The 24,455-nt window shown below is 34.0% G+C and overlaps 1 protein-coding gene across 1 annotated transcript in view; it reads left to right on the forward strand.

Annotated features, from left to right (window-relative positions):
• GRID2 (glutamate ionotropic receptor delta type subunit 2) overlaps nt 1-24,455 on the forward strand; it is a 1,499,636-nt gene that overhangs the window by 483,546 nt on the left and 991,635 nt on the right. The gene's annotated exons all lie outside the window — the stretch shown is intronic.

Genomic DNA, 24,455 nt, shown 5'->3' on the forward strand with positions numbered 1-24,455 from the left:
AACAACTCATGGCCATGGAAGAAAAGACTGATTTCTAAATTATATGAAACCTTGTAAGATATCCTGAAACTTTTGAAGAAATGCATCAGTGTAGCTTTTCTTAGTCTTTGATTGGACATGCATTATTTGTAGAGAACTGGGGTATCATTGATAGAGAATGCTACTGAGGTACTGTACTTATAATGTTTATTGAGAATGAAATTATCCCATACATTAAGATTAAATAGGAATGAAGGAATGAATCAAGATATTCTAATTTCTTCCAGATTTTTTTTTCTTTTCCTTTCTTCTTCTTTTTTTTTTTTTTTTTTTTTTTTGAGACAGCATCTCACTCTGTCAGACTAAAGTGCAGTGCAGTGGTGCAATAATAGCTCATTACTTTCTCCACCTCCCAGGCTCAAGTGATCCTCCTGCCTCAGCCTCCTAAGTAGCTGGGACTATAGGCTTGCACCACCACGCTACGCTACACTAATTTGTATAATTTTTGTAGAAATGGCACTTTGTCATGTTGCCCATGCTGGTCTCAAACTCCTGGGCTCAAGCAACCCTTTCACTGTGTCCTCCCACAACACCTGATCTCTTCCAGAATTTTTCTAAATACTTTAGTTTGATTTGATCTATTCTTATTTTGTTATTTGAAGTTACCAAGTAACTCATTTTTCTAATCTGTCCGTTATTTAGAGGTAAGTGATAATTGATTTATGTTCATCAGAGTTTGTGTGGAGACTGGACTTGGGAAGATACTTTTTGCCTGTAAGACTATAAAGGATTCTCTTTCTAAATCCCTCCAAGATCTGTACGATTCCACTCCATTTCACATTTTAGTAAATGAGTTATCATTAGGGTTAGTGTTACCTGTATTATTTTCTTCAAGTTACTAAGAATGCATAGGATTCCTAGAGTAGCAGTTCTTAAATTTTAATGGGAAGTGTGATTCAGTACCCTGGGATAGAGTTTGAGAAATCTGTGTTATTAAAATTACCTTTTGCTCACTATTTTGCAAGACATTCCCAGATCTGCACGTTGACTACTGCTTCCTTGAAAGTCAAACAGTTGGCAAAAACAAAAATTATCTATGACAGAAAAACCATCAAATGCAAGTAACTTGAGTCTCAGATCAGTCATCTTTAAATAAGACAGTAAATTTTATGTTTCAACCTTCCAAGAGGAAGTCTATGCCTAGAGCAGACTTGCTGATATAGCAAACTAAAAATGCAAATTTGAGAGTACACTAAAAATTTCTATTTTTGTCCCTGTTAGTTTTTCAAAGAAATTCAAGCCTTTTCTGTATACATACGGGCTCAGGATATTGCCATGCAAGTCTTATTTTTGCATCCCAACATTAGCTGGCATACAGCTTACAGAAAAATACCTAGACTACCTGGCAAGAGTCTAATATTTACTTTCTTGTAACTTGCATCTTTTCTAGTGTTAAAGTCTTGAACCAGCAAATAGGTATAGTTTAATTGTCAGTTTAATTACTGGCCTTAACACATGGCCTCCTCTATCATAACTGTCATCCTTCACACTGTTCATTTCTTATGTCAAGGTCCAGAAAATGATTAATGCTCACAACAAAAATGAGATGCATTTTTTAAAGTTACTAATGTCATTGCACATACAGTTAATGCATGTACTATATTTAAGAAATGAGTAACTCTGCAGGTAAATTGTCATATGGAAGATAATTTAAGAAAATTAACCTCTGACACACTATAGAAATGCCATATAATTCTGTAAAAATTAACAGATATGTTTTAGTAATCTCAGATTAAAACTTTTATTCCTTTTATTTTGTCTGAGGGAAAAATAACTGGTATGTACATGAGCGTGTGTGTTAATCTTTCATCGTTATAAACTTTTGAAATATATTCAGTGCCATGTTTGATATAAATATGCTTTGTAAAATAAATAATTTTTGTGAAATACTGGCTGCATTTATAAGATATTGGTATACTGATACAGGAAAATTAATCACATTTCCTGTATGACACATTTCAGGCCAAATCTTGGGTCCCATAGATATGTAGTATATAGTGAGTCATATTTGCTCACTACTACTCAAAGAATCTTCACTAATTATTTTCCTTTAACACAAAAATAAAATAATTAGAATGGGATACATACCCAGACATACATGACATCCACACATACAGCCACCCCCACAGAAAGGTCGGTGTGGGTGTGTTCCTTGTGTAGGGGGAGGGCATGCGTGTGAGGGTGTGTGTATTAGAAGAGGATTACATTATTGAGTTGCATAATAAAACTGTTAGGGTCAACTAGATTATTTTTTGACTGTTAGTTTTTAACTTTTATAATTAAAGATCTACCAAGAGAGTAAATGTGCTGGAAGGAAGCATTAGCATCTCGTGTTGAAATGTTGCCTCATCCCTCTGTAAAGATTGTTCTCTCGACTTCTATAGGAATACAATAAAATAAAGGTCTGCTACCTTCATTTCAAATGAAGGTAGTTAATATATTAACTAAAAGAAGTTAATATATTAAGTGAATATTGAGTTTAACTCACTCTAGAGTATATTAATGAAGGTAGTATATCAGTATGCCCCTGATAAGAACTAAAGAAATCCTTTTTCTGAGCCCTGGAGAATATAATTGTGAAAGAGAGCCAGGGAAAAAAATGATGTGCAGTGATCTGAAATATGTGAAATAATTTTATCACATAATTAAGAAAATGATTGCAATACATGAAAGTTTCCTCAAACAATAACTTTAAAAATTGAATAAATTTCTCATTGTGGAAGTAAGTCCTTCACTCATGGAAGTGCTTATGTAAAGACTAGATAATTCTTCATCAAAGATACTGGAGAAGAGATTCTCACTTTGCATGGGAGACTGGTAAAAATGATATTGAAATCTTTTTTGAGTTCTAGATCTCTGTGGTTCTAAGCATGTATAGGTAGGTTTCTCAGTATTGTGCTGAATTAGTTTATTTAACTTACCTGTGTAAACCAGAAATTAAAAAAAATACTATATACTATGTAATTTTTCTCCCCTTTTATGCCCTTACTGTTATAGTTCACATAGTCATTATGTTTTGCTTTGTGTGGTAATGATAGCCCTATACCAGTCACCATGCCTCCACGTTTTTCTCATCCACTCCAAATCCGCTTAAAAATTGTATTTCTCCATATGTTGCTACGGGAAATAAGGAATCCTTAGCAAAGTACTCAAGGATCTGATACTACTTTTCTTTTTAGCCTCACCTCTTGATGCATTGCATCTTGAGATGATCTGGACTGAATTGTGTTCCCCCCAAAATTTATATTTTGGACCCCTACCCTCAATGTGACTATATTTAGAGTTAGGGCCATTAAAGAAGTAATAAAGGTAAAATGAGGTCATCAAGGCCGTGCCCTAATTCATTATGACCAATGTCTTTATAAGAAGAGGAAGAGATACTAGGAATGCCTGTGCACAGGAAAAAAAAAAAAAAAGTCATGTGAGGACACAGTGAAAGTGACCATCTGCAAGCTGAGGGGAAAGGCCTTGGGAGAAAACAACCATGCCAACACCTTCATTTTGTACTTTCAGATTCCAGAACTATGAGAAAACAAATTTCTATTGTTTGAGTCACCCAGTCTGTGGTATTTGGTATTTTGTTATGGCAGCCTAGGGGACTAATACAGGGAGTCCTACATATAACTCCCATGCAAATGTGTAGAGTAACTAATCAATGTCCTTAATGGAAGAGATAACTAGACATTTCGGCTGTCACTGGTGTCTCATGTATAGAAGCCCAGGATGCTGCTGAACATCCTACAAAGCAGAGGATGGCCCTACATGCTTATTTCATCCACAGTGCCTGTTCCTCTTCTCAACATGCTCATCCCACTGACCTCATGTTCCCATCTCAATGAGAACTTTTTCAACACCTCAAAGAGAAATGCTTGATCCTCACTTATACCTTCTCCATTGTTATTTTTTCTAATCAACAATTGCTCTTTATGTAATGAATTTTGAATGGTGTTTGCCTTCTAATTTCTTCTACTGGCCTGTAAACTTTCTGAAAGTTTTCATGAAATGTTAAACCTTATATCTCTCGTATTCTTCAGAGAAGTTTGTATGATTTTGCCTAGTATATTCCTAATGCTCCTGATCTCAATTATTATTTTGCCCCATTGATAAAAATAGAGACACCTAGTACCCTCCCATGTACATTCTGACTGAGTAGGTTCAGGGACCTAGAAATGCATATTTTTAACAAGGGTTTTAGGTGATTGTGACAAGCTGGTGGGCTTAAGAGGAATTTTATTCAATCTTAGTATACTAAATGGTATATATCTTTGGCATGTGTAACAGATTACTTATATAAGTAAATGTAGCATTTGAAAAATTGGCAATGACAATTTTGTGGCATTATGGAACTTTAGAGCTGTAACATTTCAGCTAACAGGTGTGAACATTGAGTGCAGAGTTGAAGTCTTACAGAATTATGGTCATAAAATATCTAGAGGCCATTTCCCACCTAGTGCTTATTAGTGGAATTCATGTGAAGTCATCTTCAGTATATCATGGAAATTTAATACGGGTTCATGCCTTAAAGATAGTCTATTGTAACCCTTTATTATACAAGAGAGTTTAATCCTCAGAGAATTTTGGTGAATTGACAAGTTACCAAGCTCCTAAGATTGACACTCAGACTATCACCCTTATACTTGGCTCTTACTTATTCCTCCAAAAATCATTTCAGTTCACTCACTGGAAATTTTCATTCTATCATATGTGTGAAATGTAAGGCAATATCAAAAATTAAAATTTTCACCTACCCTAAATACGCAATTTTTAGAGATGCTTGAGAAGAACTATAGTAACATTTCTATTGAAGCAAACAAGATTTGTTTACTATAATTTTTAAGTAATAAGTAAATGTGTATATGTGTATCTTAGTCGGTGTCCTTAATGGAATCAAGTCAATGTTAGGGATTAGGTTACTTTTGGATGCACCTATCACATCATGCAAGCCAAATTTCTGGCAGAATATATTGCTTTCATTACTGTTCATTTTCATAAAATCTGTATAAATAATATTTTGAATGAAAATTGATGTATCTTAGATTTTCTCATCACATTTTTTCTAAACTAGGAAGCATTCAGATGTTAATAACAGCAATTTAACTAAAAGAGCTTAAAGACAGATGAGTTTATTCTCTTGCACACCAAATAAAGCTAGAAGTGAGCATTCCTAAATTTATGAAAGCATCAGGAAGCAGGTTTCTCATATTCTGCTCTGATGTCCTTAGTTACGGCTTCCATCCTAAAGATTCAAGGTGAACCTGCATGTCCAACTATGGCATCCTTGTTTTGAACAGAAAATAAGGAATGGGAGACGGGCAAAAAGAACATGTGCAAGATATCTCTCCTCTTATAATGAGTTTTTCAATAAGTGACACTAATAACATTTACTTATATTTCATTAGCCACTACTGCCATCTGGAATAAAATCAGGGCTTTGCTACTACAAAGAAAATACACATTGGATCGTTAGCCAACAGGTTTTGTCAGTGTGTGCTTTGTTATTATTTTTGCTTCTCTTTAGATGTTTTCACTTTTGTTTAGGGGAATATGTTCATAAAGTCTAGTTTGGAATAACTAACATGTTGTAATCTTTGGTTACATACTACACACATAACAACAGCATGTGATACTAAAAACATTTGACATTTGACTCAAGAAAATTAATGGAGAGAAATGAAAAAATATCAATTGAATTCCTGAGAAAACAAAACTAATACTGAAGGTGATACACAACAGCATCTTTGTGCACACATCACAACACATAATGTATAAACTTCTGTTTGCATACAGGTAAAATCTTAGACATGCAATTTAGAAACTAATAATAGAGTAAATAGTGGATAAAATCATCAGTGTATGACTTATCCTAATGGTCAGATTACTTTATTTCTGGACTTAACATTAATCATTATGTTTTTCTGTTGAGTTGTTTTGTTTTTAGGAACTTAATTTAGACTGTTTTGAATAAGAATGCATTTTAGTAATTAATTCAACATCCTGAAATATTACTTTCAAATGGACCGTGAATAATTTTGTCACATTTATTTTAAGCCAGCTAAAGAAATCTTCAGATTCATTCTCAAATTATTTAGTTTTCTCAAAGGTATCTTGTCTGATGTTTAGAAGTTTTAACACTCTTCCTTTTTATTATATAACTTTTGGTTCTGTAATGAGTATAATTTAAATATTTTAAATCATTTAAACAATAAGAAAGGGGGATGAAAGAGGAAGTGTTTTGAATGAGGCAAGGATCCTTTTATGCCTTTTGTAGGACTTAGTCCTTAAGGTTTCAATCCTTTATGAAGAAAGGGTGAATATGGACTTCCTTCAGATAAGTAACCCTGGCAAGATTTATGTCCATCCCCTAGCGTGGTAAGGCCTCTCTTCAAGGTAATGAGTATCCTATGTGTATTTCTCTTCCTACAGTTAGACTGTTCATGCATGGTAATAAAAAGCTAAAGGGATTAAAACTTGTTTATATGCCTTCTGATCTTACATTATAATGTGTCCACCCATCCACCTATTTTATTAAACATAATTATTTTCCTACGACATTGGCAAATGACTAGTATAATTACTTGTCAGGGTTTTTGATTGTTTTCTTTTGTTTTATTTTTACTTAAACAATGAGTACAAAAAAAAATTGACATGGGTAATCCGAGCACTTTGGTAGGCCGAGGTGGGCAGATCGCGAGGTCAGGAGCTTGAGACCAGCTTAACCAATATGGTGAAACCCGGTCTCTACAAAAAATACAAAAATTAGCTGGGCGTGGTGGTGCATGCCTGTAGTCCAAGCCACTTGGAAGGCTGAGGCACAAGAATCGCTTGAACCTGGGAAGCAGAGGTTTCAGTGAGCCAAGATCACACCACTGCGCTCCAGCCTGGGTGACAGAGCAAGACTCCTCAAAAAACAAAACAAAACAATACAAAACAAAAAACAAACAAAGAAAACATTGCCATGGCTATGAAGCAAAAATTACCTAGGCTTTAATTATTAGGTAATTTTTACTTTTACAACTGTGTGGATACTTCATTAATTGAAGTTGTCAAACTTACCTATTTGGAATCAATAACTAATATAAGTTTATATACTTATTTCCCATGTGATGTAAACTTAATTATTTTACATTTCAAAGAGATTGAAATCTTCAAAGTGACTAAAATGCACATTAATCTTTTTCACACATTATTATTAAAATAATTGAGATGGTTGGAAATTCTGTTATGATTTTTTAAATGCAAAATTATTTTTCTACCTTCATAATTTTTTGCAGTATATAAACTAATGATGTATCTATGTTATACTATTTATTACTGGGATTTTGTTTTTCAAACTTCTATCAGTAATAGAAAGGAGATATTGAGGGATTCTAAATATTCTATATATCGATCGTAGTGCTGTTTACCTATTTTTTACACATTAAAATTTCACATATGCTACAAGGTCATTAATTAAAATTAATGGAGCTGTACATTTGAGATATGTACATCTTACAGTATGTATGTTATAGCTCAATAAAATTTTAAAGTATGTATTGGACGTCATTTTACAGTTTATTATAAAACAAATGATACATTGTATTGATATTATCTGCTTATTTTTCTTTTTATGAATAGGGACTTTATTGTTTTTACTTTTGGTATCCTTAATGCTGAGTACAGTATCTGGATTCTAATAGAGGTTTCATAAGAGTTTTCTGACTGAAATAATGAAAAATACATTGAAACAGAAAAGTCAAGTTTTTCAATGTATTTTCAATCCCATCAATTTACAAGGGTATATATGAAAATGCGTCATATTTACACATGGTTGTTGTCCTCAAAAGGCTGAGAGTAATACTATTATTTATATAAAATTATTTTTCCTTATCAGTAAAATTTCTTCAGGAATTTGGGGTTTATTGGTACTTTGAGAGCTCTCCTAATTTGTGCTAAAATTTTATTATTAATATAATACTTTTGCTAATGCTTATTTATTATCTTAGCATTTTCAGACTTTTATTATCATCACCATAATTTTAAATCTACAAAGGCTTTGCTTTGAAGGTGCATTTTACAAAATCAAGATGATTGAAAACACTTACCTATCCATGTGTTTCTTTATATTATATACAAATGTTTTCACTTAATCTGCCTGTAGATTTCTTATCTGAGAATTAAAAATAGGCTTAACCAAGTCCTTTATTCATGCTATGTATGTTAGCATTGGGGAAACCCTCAAAATTGTACTCAAAGACTATACTGTTCAATCATTATTTGGAAGACTTTAATTACTAGGCTTTCAAACCTGTGATTCGAGACCATGATCTTGAGGTAGATATGGAAATGTATTATCAGTGATGAAAAGACATGGTTCCAAATTAGAAGAGTATACATAATACATGATGAATGGGAAAAGATAAAGATGAGAAAGTTGGTAGCCTGGAGGGTCAAAGGTGAGATTGGTTAGGGTTAGGGAAGTGGTTTGGAGGAGATTTAGGTCTTCATCTTCCAACAGAAGTTGGATTAGTACTAAAAAAGGTGATAGAGGGTGAAGCTACTTAAAGAGATTTTATAGGGAAACTTAACAGGAGAATGGAAAATAATACCTGTTTTCCAACCTTGTTAGAGATAACATAACTTTTTCTAAGGTACTTTGAAAGCAAGTTTATATAAATATTTATTTTTATTACTATTAGTATTATCAATTTGTTGCTAAAATATTCAATTGAGTTAATACATTATTATTAAAATTATTCATATATCATGATTTTATGTATAGCTTGACATATGTTATGCTTATAAAATTATATTCATAGCTAATTCTGATCATTTAACTGAACTTTCAAATACTTCTGAAGCAAGGGCTATGGAGACACAATTTGGAACAGCTATGTTGTAGGTTTTCAAATGCTTCTTTTATAGAATTAGGGTTGACTTAGAAAGTATTGTTTTCACCTATAAAAATGGCAGCTTTACATGATTCAATATTACAGTTTAAAAGTGTAGGTTTGTCAAAGTATTCCAAAATGCTAACAAATAAAACCAGAGAATGTTGTATTGTTTCCTTACTAGACATTACTTTTTTAAACTCTGAACATAATGATGTAATAGAGGTCATTAAAATCCAATTAGTAAAAGTTTCTGAATTTTTTATGTGAATTAATTCAAAGATTAAGACTGTGAAATCATCGTTTTCTTTAGATGTTTTGTTCTCATTTTAAGTATTCATTTACTTAATTTTATGTTATTAACTCTAAAACAAATACACAAAAGATCAGGGTTGGTGGCTTATACCTCTAATCCCAGAGTTTTGGAAGGCCCAGGCAGGAGGATTGCCTGAGACCAGGAGTTCAGGACCAGCTTAGGCAACAAAGTGAGACCCAGTCTCTACCAAAAAAAAAAAAAAAAAATTAGCCAGGTGCTGTAGTGTGCCCTTGTAATCCTAGCTACTAAGGAGGCTGAGAAGGGGAGATTACTTTGGCCCAGGAGTTTTGAGGTTACAGTAAGTTATGATCATGCTACTGCACTCTAGCCTGGGTGACAGAGTGAAACACTGTCTCTAATTAAAAAAAAAAAAAAGTCTGTAACTTCAACTTTGCTTCCTCCTATTTTAAGAAGTTTTGGTAATAGGGACAAATTTTTATTTTTGTTTGCCACTAAATCAATATTTTTCCTTTCATATGTTTCTTAAAATTAACAAACTTATCTGAAATTTACTCTTGAGAATGATTTTTATCTGGTGTGCTTTTGTTTTTATGATGATATCTAATTTATACATTAATGTCACCTATAAATAAACTGATTTTAATCATGTAGATTTGGATAAGAGCATGTTTCAAAGATGCTGCTCTTTTTATCATCTTTACTTCTATATAATGTAAATATGCCGGGCGCGGTGGCTCAAGCCTGTAATCCCAGCACTTTGGGAGGCCGAGACGGGCGGATCACGAGGTCAGGAGATCGAGACCATCCTGGCTAACATGGTGAAACCCCGACTCGAAATACAAAAAACTAGCCGGGCGAGGTGGCGGGCGTCTGTAGTCCCAGCTACTCGGGAGGCTGAGGCCGGAGAATGGCGTGAACCCGGGAGGCGGAGCTTGCAGTGAGCTGAGATCCGGCCACTGCACTCCAGCCCGGGCGACAGAGCGAGACTCCGTCTAAAAAAAAAAAAAAAAATGTAAATATATAGTTTCAAAAAATTTTAAAGCATATTCCCTACCTCATATGAAATTTCAACGTGGCCAAACATTTTTTAATATGTGTCCATTTTTATTATTTTAACAAAGACTGGAGCTTTTGAAACATTCCCTTAACAAAAACTTCACTGAGAGTGATTTTTAAAATTATGTCAATGACTACCTGTTCATCCACATAATTTTATAAATTATACAATTTGTGTAACAGTTATAATTTAATATGTTGTATTTAATATGCATGATATTTCATCCAGTCAGGCAGGTGAAATTCATGAGTATATACTTTTATTCTAAAAGATTCTGATAAAATTAAATATTATATTAAATTCTGAGGTTAACAATTACATTTTTGAAGTGATATCTGTATCATATTTATCAGAAAATATGAAATGATAAAATAATGTGAAATGTTTGAAATATGAGAAAGTCAATACTTTAGTGTTTGCTGACAGTCTTATAGTACTTAGAAAATAAGTTTTTATATACTTGGGCATTTTTAAGTTATGTCTATATTTCTTTTCAAGTTACCATTGATCCAAATACAGTGAAAAACAGCAAACCAGGTGCCAAATATGATCCATGCGAAAGTAATTTTCTCATGGAGAAGTATTTTTCTATCTTCAAGGGTTGCAGTAAAGGTTTTGATCCAGTGGTCTGAGCTGTGTAATCTTTTTTTTGGTATTTTAAAGTCATTCGCTTTGTTATGGGTATGAATTATGTGGTATTAAGTACTGCAGTAGCACTATTAAACATTATATCATAAATCCTTTTAGGATGTGGAAAAGTTAGTGTCTGAAAGGCCATTTAAAATTTTCCACTTTAATTCCAAGCTAAAGGCAGTTTTCATTGTGTTCCTTTTTTCTTTTTAACAACTGACATAATCCACTAAAAAAGATAAAATATCTTAGTACCACTCATGCATTTCCAGACAAAATCCAAACATTATAGATTGTCTTTAAAATATAGATTGAGATTGTTTTAAAATTATAGACAAATGGATGAAGCTATTTCTATAAAACTGAAGTAGCAATATTAATTACCATCAACAGCCACAATATTAAAATGTCCTGCAATTCCTCAAATCTGTAAGTGGCAGAAATACTTCATTATGAAGTGGTTTGTTTACATTAATTCTTCAGCTCTCTAACTTTTAATTTTATGAATATATATATATATATATAAAAAAATATAAAATTTTGTTTTCTTTCATTAGAACTGCAACTTATTTTTTCCCAAGATACATTTTTGGTGAATGAGGAGAAAAAAATAGAAGAAATTAACTTTTTTAAGTTCTAACTCAGTATTCTAACCAAAATTAAAATTTTCTGCTTTGAGTGTTGTCTTTAAAAATAGGCTATATTTAAAGGCAACCCGGGAAGAATTAATCTTGATTCTTCCTGTATTTCTTTGATTAGTTAAACTATGTCACAAAAGAGATATTCCTGGTGTTTTGTCATTTTCAGTATATGTGTATTTAAGTTTTTTTAATTCTTTTTTTACTTTTGATATAATCCTCTTGGTGAATTTTTTTCTGGGAAAAAAAATGCTGTCAAACACACAAAGTAAAAGAAAGACAAGAAACAGTAGTTAACGAAGATTTTTGAATACTTTTGTGTATTTTGGCTTTTCCTTAAAAAATAAACACAAACAAACAAAAAACCTTTTCTAAAAACTATAAATTGTAAATTGACATTTCAATACCTGATCATGGAAGCATTTCTTGTTTTGAAAATGACAGGGTTGGAACATGTGATTTAAGTTTAACATTAGAGATGTCAGAGCTAGCAATGCACTAACACAAATTCTAAGATCTTTAGCTAAACAAAGGTACAAGTGTTCATGGAAATAAGGTAGGTGCCTGTAGAATCTAAAAAGTTAAAAGGACAACAACAGTATGTATGTCACCTGAATCTCTGTTGTCCTGAACTTTATTCCTGTGTTTTGCATTCATGCTTTTCTTTTATCCTTGCCTAAAACTTATTGTATTTTATCTAAGTATCTGTTGGTTTCCTGTCTCTAACATGCCTTCCTTCTGTAATCCAGTTATTAAGGAAGTGTTGGACATGGACCCCAGTTTTAATATAAATAAAAATAAATTTTATAGTACTTTTTGGGGGTTTGATAACTTTAGTCAAGAAAAATTTACTGACCCAATACTTGTTGTGATACCTGCTTTGAAAATGAGAGAGTTTGAATAATATTTTATTCTAATCGTTTTACATGTTTATTTTAAATCACTATCTTAAGGCTTTTATAAACTCTATATTTTTTTGATACTCTATGGTAAACTTTATGTACTTAGGAATTAATACCAACTCATTATTAGCAAAAAATAAACATCTTTACATCAAGAGTAGTTTTTCCTTTAATAAAAAAAGGTGGAATGTGTATAATGGACAAGGGATAATCAAAATTTGCCAAATGAGGCTAGTAAGACAATCCCAACAATCACAATCATCATTCCCTGGTCCATTAATCACAGGACAATACATACAAATGAAACTTACCTGGCCGGGCGTGGTGGCTCATGCCTGTAATCCCAGCACTTTGGGAGGCCGAGGCGGGCAAATCATGAAGTCAGGAGTTCAAGACCAGCCTAGCCAATATGGCAAAACCCTGTCTCCACCAAAAATACAAAGAATTAGCTGGACGTAGTGGTGGAGCCTGTAGTCCCAGCCACTCGGGAGGCTGAGGCAGGAGAACCGCCTAAACCCAGGAGGCAGAGGTTGCAGTGAGCTGAGACCACACCACTGCACTCCAGCCTGGGCAACAGAGCAAGACTCTATTCCCCACCCCCCAAAAATAATAATTAAATAAAAAAAATTAAACTTACCTACATATTAGAAAAACATCAAAATTCAACCATGAATCCAGCACAATATCAAATGAATAGACAAAAATTCTACCAACAAACTTAAGAAAATATCATTATCTATGCAATTCAAGTATTCCTGCTTAAAGAGCATTTACAGAACTCTCACCTCAAGGTTTCCCTGCAAAACAAGATGAAATGCATACTCAAGACTCTTTAAGAATGAGCCACTGATAAAAACAATATACTTGTAACTTGTGTAAAATTTCATACATTTTTTTAAGCGCTGCATGATAATTAATTTGCATCAGGCTTTCCAAATTAGAAAAGCTTCACTTATAGAACTTCTTTCCATAAACTCTATATTTTAACTCTATATTCTTTTTAGCCCCTAGATGTGTGCTGTCACCATTACAAGGACTCAGGGATATGTAAATGATTGGGAAGAAAGAAAGAAATAACATTCAATTCAAACATTGAGGACCCTTCCCCGTTGCAAATGGGCAAGATGCAATGATAATAGGGCATCAAAGTATAAATATGAAAATAAAGGTAGATTTTAGGGTGCTGGCAATGTTAAAATACATTATTTAGGGGCTATAGTTTTAATTGAAAAACAAAAAGAAAAGCTGTCATTTGATGATGCTGTATTCATTATTACTTACTCTGAAGAAACAGAAGATTCTCATGTATTTTTATACTTAAAACGGACCACAGTTGAACAATCCTGGTGAGGGATGGGGCAGGAAGTTCTCATCTTTCATACCGAATTTAACTGAAAGCTAAATTAAATAGATTTTAGTCAGACAGCTAATTAAAAGATTATAAATGCAGACCTTTGAAAATAAGGACAGAAGTGTCATTGAAATGAATAGCAACATGTGACAAGATAAAATACCTACAGAAGAGTTGGTAGTTCTAGGCAGCACCTTTTCTAAAAGTCAATATACGTTTGGGTCATTTCTGGTGTTTTGCTTTTACAAGCACACCTGCTATTATCAACACTGCATCTGAATAACGGTTTCTCTAGAGAACATACCAAATAGTGTAGTCCATTTATTTACTTAGAATACATGTGTTGAGCCCTTACTCTCTGGATAGTGTTCTAAGTTACTTTGATAAACATAAAAGACAAAGATCCCAGACACATCAAGCATATATTCTAACTGATAGATGACCCAAAACAAACATAAAAAGGTGCAATTATATTTTACAAGACTATAAATGTTATAGAATTTTAAAATAATAGTGAGCAGGTATAAGGAGTCCTAGGGGTTCCAGGAATGAAAAAGAGGTGAGGAATTTTAAATGAGGAGGCTAGCATAGGCTTCATGGAGAAGGTTACATTTTAGAAAAAAACACGGAGGAGGTGGGGAGTTACCCATATAAATATTTGAAGGAAGACAAGTTCAGGAGGGGACAGCTGGTGAAAAGCCCTAAGGCAGGACCATGACTGGTGTGTGAAAACAGCAAAGAGACCACAGCAGAGTAAGATGATGTGGAGGTAACCTTAAATGATGGAATCACTTAAGGTTTTACAGTTAACTGTAAGTGTTTTAGATTTTTCTCTGAGTGAAATGGGAAGCCATTACAGGGTGTTGCCCAGAGAGGTACATAATTATTACATTCTAAAAGAGTCCTTCTGGCTATTTCATAGAACAAAGGAAGAAAACAAAGTTAAAAGTGAAGAAAATGATTGAGAGCTGTTACCATTATCCTGATAAGAGATGGTGCTGCCTCATACAGTGATAGAAGAGCGATGACATGTGGTTGGATTCTGACTATCTTTTGAAGTGAGTGTCATCAGGATTTTCTGACCGATTGATGTGCAGTGTGCTAGAGAGAAGAGTGAAGGATAACCTTGCGGCTTTTAGGCTGTATAAGTGGAACATACATGGGGAGGGGTGCAAGGATAGGTTTCCAAAGCAATGTAAGAGTTAAGTTAAATATATATAATTAAACATTCCAAGACAGTGATCTAGGCCTAATATAATTGTGAATGTATAGATTGAATTTCAAACCATGAGCTTGGATCAGATTATCAAGAGTGTGAACATTGATGGAGAAGAGGGGAGGGGCAAGGACAGTTCTCTGAGGTATTCTAGCATTCAGTCTGGAGAAATAGGAAGACGTAGCAAAGGAGATGAAAGGAAGTAACCAATGAGCTGGTGAGAAAACTAAACCTCTCAAACTAAAGGTTTAGAGTTAATGATCAGAATCAACAATGAGGAAATCATTGTTGACCTTAGCAAGAGCAGGTGTTATAGAGTAATGAAGACAAAGTCCCAATGGAACTGGTTTTGATAGAGAATTGAAAGAAATGAGAAAGGGGAATATAGCTAACTCTTCTTTCAAGGAGGCTTGCTGCTACAGAAAGTAAAGAAGTGAAATGGTTGAATTATAAGATGCACATGTGTTCATCCTTAAAAGAGAACATGCAAGAATTTTTTATTCAAATATTTTCTAATGGTTCACATTATTTTTAGAAATATGAAAGCATTCTTATGGATCCACATCCTCATCAATACTTCACATTATTTATCTTCTAAATTCTAATCTTGGGCGTAACAATTATATAATATTATGATCTTAATTTTTATGTTCCTGATTACAAATCAGATGGAACACTTTTCATATGTTTATTGGACATGAATATCTATCTTAAGATATTGATTTAAAATATGTATATATATCTTGAAATATCCATTTTGAAACATAGGAAGTTTTTTCTCTTGAGATGTATTTTATCTGATATATTTAGTATTTTTTGTATGTTTTATAATAATTTTTTGACAATTATATCTTGCAAATAACTTCTCCAGGTTATTGGATTCTCTTTGATTTATTTTTGGATGAGGAACAGAATTCTCCTTCCTATAACACATTATTTGACCATTCTTAATATAAAGTATATTTTAGTAAATATTCAGTTTTTCTTTTAATTTAAAGATGTTTGTATTATGTACTTAAAACGTAATTTTGGGCCGGGCGCAGTGGCTCACACCTGTAATCCCAGCACTTTGGGAGGCCGAGGAGGGTGGATCACGAGGTCAGAAGATCGAGACCATCCTGGCTAACCAAGTGAAACCCCGTCTCTATTGAAAATACAAAAAATTAGAGGGGCGCGGTGGCGGCCGCCTGTAGTCCCAGCTACTCGGGAGGCTGAGGCAGGAGAATGGCGTAAACCCGGGAGGCGGAGCTTGCAGTGAGCCCAGATCGCGCCACTGCACTCTAGCCTGGGCGACAGAGCGAGACTCCGTCTCAAAATAATAATAATAATAATAGTAATAATTTTGGTGGATATACATTTCTGGATTTGCAGTTATTTTCTATTAGCATTTAGAAGATATTATTTCACCGTCTTTCAGTCTCTATTGCTTGAGAAACCTGGTTTTAGGCTAATTGTATTTCTTTTGTAAGTGATCTGTCTGTCATGCCCTTTCCCTCACACTTGGTCTTCAAATCTACACTTCATCTTTACTGTTTTGTAGCTGCACTATAATGTGGCTAAGAATTGTTGACTTTTATTCATGTTGGTTTACATACATAAGGCTTTGATATCACTGTTTGCAGGTCTCCATTAGTTATGGGAATTGCTACATGATTATCTAGTCAAGATATAACCTGACTTTTATTCTCTCCCTTTGGGATTTCAGTCGGACACACGTTAGATTATCTTATTCTGTTTTCCATGTCTTTTATCCTCTCTCCCAAGTTTCATTGACTTGCCTGTCTCTTATGCCTTTGACCAATCTTCCAATTAACTCTCTCCCCTTTTAGATCTGTTGTACTGTTTACCTATCCATTAACATTTCTATGTTTTTATCTCTAAAATGTATATTTGACTTTTTATATGTTATCTTTTATTTATGATTTCCTGTTATCTATCTCTGCAACTTTAAAATTTCTATCTATTTATATGTATTTATTTTGTTTTCTGCTGCGGATAGTTACAATATTTGACGTCTTTACAGTTTTAACATGTACTTGTTGGTATTTCTCTGCCGATTATCACATATGCCCGCTTATTTCTTTATATATTTTCAGTTTTCTACTGTGAGCTCATATTTGTTAGAAGTCAATATGAGAGAATGCCAACAGTCTAATTAGGAATCATTTCATTCAAAGATATGTTTCCTTCTGCTGGAAGCCAGGGAAAGCTGCCAGTCTGAGACAATTACAGAGTCCCTGTTCAATGCAAAAGACTCAGATGGGATTCCTCCATTTCTGGTGGGACCCAGGCATAATCTCCAGGTTTTCTATCTTATTTTTAGCATCTACACCAGAGTAACCTAGCTTTAGTACTTGCTTAATGTATGTGTATGTGTATATGTGTGTATATACATATAAGTATGTACATACATATCTAAATATGTATATGTACATATATACTTATTTATACAAATCTGTGTATATATTTTTTACAAACCTATCTGTGTATCTATCTATCTACTTAGATTTGGATTCCATCACCTCTAAATATTAACTCTGTAACATTAAGTCATTTTTTAAAACTTTTTCCTAACCTTTATTTCTTATGCAAATCTCGTATTTCTCAATAAATGGCAACTAATATTGTTAATATACTTATGTTCCTTCAACATTAGAAAAAACATGTTTTTATTTATTATTATCATATTTTTTGGACAAGGTATTATTCAGTTGTCTAGGCTGGAATGCAGTGATGGATTCACAGCTCACTGCAGGCTGAATTTCCTGGGTTCAAGTGATTCTCTCACCTCAGCGATCCAAGTAGTTGGGACTACAGGCATGCACCACCACGCCCAGCTAATTTTGTTCATTTTTTGTAGAGAGAGCGGTCTCAGTATGTTGCCCAGGCTGGTCTCAAACTCCTAGATTCAAGCGATTCTCCCAACTCAGCCTCTCAAAATGTTGGGATGATATGCATGAGCCACTGTGCCCAGCTTTTTAAGAAAAAAAAAGTGTTTTTAAAATAAACTTGCTCTTCCTAAATCGTATGTGGCTAGTAACTAGATCTTTTGTAAATATTTTGAATTGAGAATTTGTCACTTTTTGTTGTGTTTTGTTTGCTTCTTGGAGGCATTGCAGTGAAGGGGCAAGCACAGGAGCCAGACTGCTGAGTTTTAATCCCATTTCCACTGGATAAGCCTTATGTTACCTTGGGCAAGTTTCTTTTAATCTCTATGCTTTTGTTTATTTGTACAAGAACTACAAAAAATAGTTTCTACTTTATGTGCTTCTTGTGAGAATATTTGTTACTATATTGAAATTGCTTAGTTCAAGGCTGATTCTCAGTAAATATTTACTATGATTATCAGAACAAAAAACTTCTATCCCAAATTGCTGGTAATTGTTCCAGCTTACTAATTAAATACCAAAAATTAGAAAGAGAATGACTTTTGTTTCTTCTTAATTAGTGATAAGTTTATGGACTGTGGAGTCTGTCTCAAGAGGTTTAGATTCATCATTACTTACCACCAGCATCACCTTAACAAATTACTCAAGTTGGCAAATTCTCAGATTTCCTACCTACACAATAAGGAAACTAGGAATACCTTCCTCTTAGGGCTGATGTGATAACTTAACATAATCACTAATGTAAAACATCTGAGTATACAATCTGCACATAAAAATAAATATCAGATGTAATTTTTATGATTAATTTTACTTAAAACTGTCATCTAAATTTCACATGCTATCAAATTATATGCTTTAAATAAAGAATTATACAGTACTAACTTCCAGGTGTGCTTTCCTAACCTGTTAGGAAGCTGTAGAAAACAGAATAATCAGTTTCAAAAAAGCATGACAATAATATGAATGAAAATATAATAAGGAAAGTTAATATTAAACTGGTAGTATGGTGTCTGTTGTTTCCTGATTATAATGAAATTGCTAAACCACCACAGAATTGTGTGAGGGGTTTCCAGGTGAGATATGCAATCAATATCCTGAGACAGCAATAACCCTTTCTTTAGGCACAACTTTATAAGCAGTGTCAGTTCCATGATTTTATCCAAACAAGACATCACAATGCAAACTCCAATAGGGAGAACTCTCCTTGGCCAGATATCTAAATTTAACAGGAACTTAAGAGATTCTTTAGTGTAGGGCCTCATGCAGCATGTGTTGAAAATAGTGCTGAAAACAAGAAATATGTAATATATGGATATACTTAAATAAACTCCAGGCTGTCTTGTTTCCATAACATCGGTAATTTTCTGCCAATAGTTTTGTCCTTAGTGAGCCGTGGCCATGACATGGAAGCTGTCCAAGATACTTGGTGACCAAGAGCCTCTTTCTAGTAGGAGTCTGAGCTGAAAATAGCTTCCTGCATTTTCTCAGCATCATGTGTTTACTGTGTAGCTTTAAGTTCTTCCCTGAACACATTATTGTTTAATTACTTACTGCCCAGTATTGTATTATGCCAGTTATGTAAGGACTCCAGTGGACCTCAAGCATGGTAATAAAATCACTCATAAGGTCATGTGAAGTTCAGAGTTGTTAGGGAGGTACATTGCAGTTAGCTTTTGCCTCTTCCCACAGTAATGTTCATTAATATCTTGTGTGAAGCACTGTTTTCCTTGTGTAGTTCAGAAAGCTACTTTATTTCATGGCCCCTGGAAACCAGGAAATGATTTTATTAGCAGGCAAGAGAACACATTCTCTCTCTCTCTCTCTCTCAGCTTTTGTCCCCCAAAGTTGAATAACATAATTTTTGGGAAGAGGAAGAATTCTTGGCACTGAATTGTAGAACCATATGGTTCTTGGAGATATGGTCTAAAAATGTGATTGTTTGAAAACTTTAGTGAAAACAAAGTTTGTGATACTATAGATTTATAGAGCACAGAGAAATATAACTTTTCCACATATTTGCTATGTCTCCCACTTCTGCATAATGAAGCTGGAAAAAGTTACTATATTTTAATTTTTTTGAGTGGGAGTACTAAACTAATTGAGTATTCATAATGCCAATCTACTATCTGTAAAGTTAAAAAATGTTTTTGAAATATTTAATTCCAGGACCAGTGACTCACAATATTCATTTTTTGGTTTGTCATTTGCACTTTCTTAAAGCTTCTGGACATAAATAACTTGTTGGTAAATCTAATATATTTGCTTTCCCTTTGTCTTCCTACATTACATTCTTACATATTCCAGAATCATAACATTTTGGGTAGCGAGAGTAATTAAGATTTTTTTATTTTATTTTACAGAAGAGAAATTTGTTTCTGTGTTCATTCATGCACCAGTTGCATATACCAGGTCAAAGGTAGAGCTGAGCAGTAAGACAGTTTTCTCAATTTCGAATCTTGGATGTTTTCTGCCTTTGCATCCTGCACTATACTGCTTGTCACTTTCACATCCTGTGGTTGTGTCTTGTTTGATTATTTTGCCTAGAATGTTCATTTTTTTGCCTAATTTTCATTCCAAAGGAAGTCGCCATTCCTTAAATATTCCAATGGATTTGCTTAACTGGTTAATATATGCAGTAGCAAAAATAGGTACTCCATTAACAGTTGAAGTGTTTGGGGCCTTTCTGAGGGTGGAGAGTTGGAATAGGGAGAAGATCATGAAAAATAACTAATGAGTACTAGACTTAATACCTGGGTGATGAAATAGTCTCTGCCACAAACCCACATGACACAAGTTTAGCTATGTAACAAAACTGCACTTTTACCCCTGAACTTAAAATAAAAGTTTAAAAAAAAAAAAAAAAAGAAAATAGTTGAAGTATGAATGAAGCCTGTGGCCAATCAGGCTTACTTACTTTGAATACGTTGTGCATTTAATTTATTTTAGAAGTATTAATGAAAATAAGCCTTCTATTAGTAGAATATGTATTGTGGGAGTATTTGAGCTGAAAGTTGGCTCTCTATTTTTTCTTGAGCATGCTCTCCCACTTTCTCAGCCCTTTCATACTTTTCAGTAGTGAAAATCTGATACACGAAAAGACAGAACACAAAACCCATTAGCTCAAGTCTTTATTAAAATGTTGCAAACAAGGTGAGAATATCTTTAAATTGAGTGTTCTTGAAGACAGCAAAGAATTTAAACCTTATAATAAGGCAGAACAGAGCAGGTACATTGACGTTCAACTGGTTACTGCACACATTTTTAGAAGGTAGGGAATTAGTCACACATCAGAGTGCAGGGGCAGCAAGACTGGAATGCCGATTCGTGGCCATTGTTTGGAAAACTGGGATTTAGCAAGAGGAATAAAAAGTAGCATAGGAGACAACATTATTGCAAATAAGTGGAAATCTTTTCTTTATTTTGTTTTTTTGAGTCAGGGTTCTTACTATCACCCAGGCTACAATCCAGTGGCACATGTAAGCTCATTGTAGCCTCCAGTTCCTGGGCTCAAGTGATCCTCCCAAACTGGTGAGATTACAGGCAGGAGCTACCACAAACACTTTACTTTAAAATGAAACATATTCAACCCGTATTGCAATTGGCCACTGGCCACAATCTTCTGCCTGCAAATTTATAACACCCTATCACCCTGCCATATGTGTGTGTGTGTGTGTGTGTGTGTGTGTTTATATATTCTCTCTTAGTTATTAAAAGAAAAATTGTATAACAAAATACCAAAACAAGATTTTTTTTCCATATGTGAATAGCTTGTAGATTCACATAAGAGCCATGGCTTCTCACTTAAAATCATTTCATAAATTGATGTGTTTATCCTCATTGATAAATAGTGAACCTAATTTACTCCAAAAACTGCCAAATATTTTCAACTGAAACATTTTATCCTCAAAGCTAAATAGGTGTTTGTCCTAGAAGTAAGCTGGTGAGTGTAAGAAGAAAAGTAAATAGAAGAAATAGAGATACCCAAATTCTGATTTCTAATACAGTTGACTCTTGAACAACACAAGATCTAGGGGCACTGACACCTTGTGCAGTTGAAAATCCATGCATAAATTTTGACTATACAAAAACTTAACTATCAACAGGCTACTGTTGACCAGAAGCCCTACTGACAACAGAGTCATTTAATAAATAATTGTTTGAGATACACACACACACATACTGTATACTTACAATAAATAGCCTGGAGAAAAGAGAACATTATTAAGAAAATCATAAGGAAGAGAAAATATATTTACTATTAATTAAGTGGTAGTGAATCATCATAAAATTCTTCATTCTCATCTCTCCATTCTCATCATCTTCACATTGAAAAGGCAGAGGAGGGGGAAGATCAGGAGGGGTTTGTCTGTCTGTCTTAGGGTGGCAGAACAGAATAGGTGGAGGAGGTGGAAGGGGAGGCAGGAGAGTGATATGATTTGTCTGCAACCCCATTCAAATCTCAACTTGAATTATATGTCCCAGAATTCTCATGTGCTATAGGAGGGACCCAGTGGGAGGTAATTGAATCAGGTGGACTGATCTTTTCCCGTGCTATTCTAGTGATATTGAATACGTTTCAAGAGATCTGACGGGTTTATCAGGGGTTTCTGCTTTTGCTTCTTCATCATTTTCTCTTGCCACCACCATGTAAGAAGTGCCTTTCACCTCCCGCCATGATTCTGAGGCCTCCCAGCCATGTGGAACTGTAAATCCAATTAAACCTCTTTTTCTTCCCAGTCTCATGTATGTCTTTATCAGTAGCCTGAAAACGGACTAATACAGAGAGGCAGGCACATTCAGTGTAACTTTACAGAAATACATCATAATTTTCGCCTGACTTGTTTTGCTTTTTCTCTTCTCTAAAAATGTATCTAAAAATTGATACCATACCAATCTTTCTTACACCATGTGCTTTATTTTCAGTGTCCTATTCCTAGAAGTATCCATGTCACAAAATAAGTCAAAAATAGTCTTGAATAATTGGAACCTTCTGTCAGGTTGTCTATTGTTAATTTGATTTCTGGCACTGCTTCTTCTGCATCTTTTTCCTCATTGTCTGGAACTGGTTTAAAAGCGCTCATCTCCACTGAGTTGTTTTCTGTTAATTTATCTGATGTGGTGTCTATTAGCTCTTTAATTCCTCCAAGATCCCTATGTTGAAACCCTTCACCTCCCTCCTTTTTTATTTTTTGCCACATCCACAGTTTCTTTCATGATTTCCTTGATTGGTTCTGTTGTAAATCCTGTGAAGTTATGCACAACATCTGGACAGTTTTGTTAGGAGGAATTTACTGTTTCAGACTGGATGGAATTCGTGAATTTTTTATAGTGATGGTATCATCCTTAATACTATAATCATTCCAGACTTCCATGATGTTCTCTCTATTAGGATTCTCTTCCATACCATTGACAATATTTTCCATAGAATACTGTGTACAATGAGTCTTAAAAGTCTCCATGACCCTTAATCTAGAGGCTGAACTGGAGATACTGTGTTTGGGGGCAAGTAGAACACTTCAACACCTTAAGTATTGAACTCTTGGGGTTCTGGGTGGCCTGGGACATTGTCCAATATCAAAAGAACTTTATAAGGCAGTCCCTTATTAGAAAGGTACTTCCTGATTCAAGAACTATCAATGGAACCAATATAGAAAAAGAGTTCTCATTGTCCCAGCCTTTTTGTACAACCAAACGACTGACAACTCGTGTTCATATTTGCCTTCAAGGCTTGGGGATTAGTAGTTTTATAGGTAAGGGCAGTCCTCAAAATAAACCCAACTTCACTTGTACAAAACAGTAGAGTTATCCTATTACTGGGCCTTGCTTCTTTTCCTTAGTAATAAATGTTATTTTTCAGAATATGTATTTTTTTCAGAGTAGGGCACTTTTGTCTGCATTAAAAATCTGTTCAGGCAGATAGCTCTTTTCTTCTTACTGATTTTCTTAATGGCATATGGGAACTTGTTTGCTGCCTCTTGGTTGGCAGATGCTGCTTCTCCTGATATCATTCTGTATATCAAACCTTTATAAAATTATCAAACCATCCTTTGCTTGGATTAAATTCGAGAGTTTTAGATCTTTCCTCTTCCTTGTAAGATAATGACTTCACTTGTTCTCAAATTGTATTAGAGTCTAGGTAGGTTCTTTTCTAGCAATTCTGCACCCATGTAAAAGCTATATTTTTAATACAAGATAAAAAGATATTTGCAAAAAGTACAAGGTATTTTTTACTTGTATAGTTACAGGAACAGCTTCATTAATTTTCATTTCTTTTTTTACATTGATCCTTAATGATACTCATTTATCTTGAAATAGAAGACAACCACAGCTCCAGGCCTCCATTTATAGTGGATATCAAGTAGTTCAATTTTTTCTTGTAATATCATGACTTTTATCTGCTTCTTGGGAAGACTTCCAGCATCACTAGTGGCACTTCACATGGGTCGCCTGGTTTTATCCAAGGTTTATGGTATTCCATTCAACATAATAAACAATATGCAAGAACCATGAGAGATCACTTTTACTATCATACATATTTTATTAGAGAGATGAACTCTTCATGTAGAGACAGTAATCATCACATGGCATTT

The sequence above is a fragment of the Papio anubis genome, chromosome 3, assembly GCF_008728515.1.
Source record: "Papio anubis isolate 15944 chromosome 3, Panubis1.0, whole genome shotgun sequence".
Lineage (NCBI taxonomy): Eukaryota > Metazoa > Chordata > Mammalia > Primates > Cercopithecidae > Papio > Papio anubis.